Below are 2357 nucleotides of genomic sequence, written 5' to 3' on the forward strand. Positions count from 1 at the left end.
ATTTATAATCTACTCAAAATTCACATAAATAAACAACTTTAAGTCTTTAACAAATTCAAAGTCTAAATTAAAAAACATATATCAATCCAAAAGTATCACTTAACAACCACAAAATATAAATAAATGACATAACTTCACAACTCACTTTATAAAACAAATAAATTTAGAGTTTTAACATTTAACATCAAGGAGTCAAAGTTATCTTATATGAATATTATATTTTTCTACCAAATCCTATCTTCAGACAGTACTCCAAGATTACACAAATGTCACTGAGATTACACACGAATGTTAGGAACCAAAATGTGTGATCTAAGTATGCTTTGGAAGCATGTGCCTTGAAGTGTTGAAGAAGAGTTGGAAAGATGGGTCACCTTGTAATGAGTTTTTAAGTTTTTTAAAAAAAATATACATGTGTATAAACCAACCGGTTTAGTAAAATACCGGCCGGTTCACCAGTTTTGACCGGTTTTGGCCGGTTTTTAACCGGTTTTGACCAGTTTTGATACTTGGCCGGTTCAACACCTGTACCGTACCGGTTAGGAGTCCGGTTCACCGGTTTTCCAATTGAACCGGTCGGTACGGTACAGTTTTTATAACTATGATTTGAACTCCCTTAAAAAATAATTGACAATGAATTTATTTCAAAATAAATATTTTAATATTAATTATTAAAAAGGATCTTAAAACATTTGCAATTAATATTATTTAATTATTTTTAAAACTGAAATAGTAGTAATTCAATCTTATTAAAACATTTTCAATTACTATCATCTAATAACTTTTAAATTTTAAAATGCTAAATATGATATATAGTAATTGCACATTTAAATAGTAAACTTTAAAATGTTATCAATTAATATTATTTAATCATTTTTAATACTTAAATAAGAGGAATTCATTGTTTACTAATTATATAATGAGTTATGGTATTACAATTATTAAGGAAAAATATATTGATATTCTACCTCGCTTAAAAAATAATAGACAATGAATTTAGTTCAAAATAATCATTTGTAATACTAATTATTTAAATAGATCTTAAAACGTTTTCAATTAATATTATTTAATTATTTTATTATTTTATTATTTTTAAAACTCGAATAGTAGGAATTCAATCTTATTAAAACATTCTCAATTAATATCATCTAATCATTTTTTAATTTTAAAACGCTAAATAGGTTATGTCGTAATTATACATTTAGATAGTAGATCTTAAAATATCAATTAATAGCATTTAATCATTTTTTAAAACTTAAATAGTAGGAATCTATTATTATTATAAATAGAATGAGTTATGATATTACAATTAATAAAAAAAAAATTTGGTATTCTATTTCACTTAAAAAATAATAGTTTAATAATAAATATTTAAATAGATCTTAAATTTTTCTCCATTAATATTAATTAATTATTTTTAAAACTTAAATAGTAGGAATTCAATCTTATTTAAATATTATCAATTAATATCATCTATCTTTTTTTAAATTTTAAAATGCTAAATATAACGCATTTAATTAGTTGATCTTAAAACATTCTCAAATAATATCATTTTTTAAAACTTAAGTAGTAGGAATTCATTGTTATTATTAATAGAATGAGATATGTTATCACAATTAATATTAAATTCTATTGATATTCTACATTGCTTCTTGAAAATTATAAACAATAAATTTATTTCAAAAGAATCATTTGTAATACTCATAATTATTTAAATAGATCTTAAAATATTCTCGATTAATATTATTTAATTATTTTTAAAACTTAAATAGTAGGAATTTAATCCTATTACTAATAAATGAGCTTTGATGTTACGATTTATAAAGAAATATGTTGATATTCTGTCTCACTTAAAAAAATTACTGAATAGAGCTAAAAATAATAATATTATATTCATTATATGATTATTTTTTATTATTATTGCAACTATGTATATTAATACTTTTTATATTTTTATTTATGAATTTGTTCATATCACAAAGAAAAGAGAGAATTGCCTAAATGAGTAATATTTTTTAGAATTAATTTTTTGTGATAATAAAAGAGTTACATTTGTCTAAAATTATTTATGACTTAAAAATAATATATTTGATTTGATTATGATAATAAATGGATTTATTTTATATTTATTTCTTGATTTATTTTTGATTAATTAATTTCACATATACTCATTATAGATATAAATTTGAGACAATGCTCATCATGTATATATTTTTTGATAATGAATTGTGTTTAATTTCTTTCAAAGCATGTTGAAAAGTTCACTAAAATATAACATAATAGAGGTTGACACTGTTCTTTAAACTTATATATTTTTATTTTCTCATTTGGGTATGTTTCAAAATGTTATCTTTTAT

The sequence above is a fragment of the Lupinus angustifolius genome, unplaced genomic scaffold (assembly GCF_001865875.1).
Source record: "Lupinus angustifolius cultivar Tanjil unplaced genomic scaffold, LupAngTanjil_v1.0 Scaffold_405, whole genome shotgun sequence".
Lineage (NCBI taxonomy): Eukaryota > Viridiplantae > Streptophyta > Magnoliopsida > Fabales > Fabaceae > Lupinus > Lupinus angustifolius.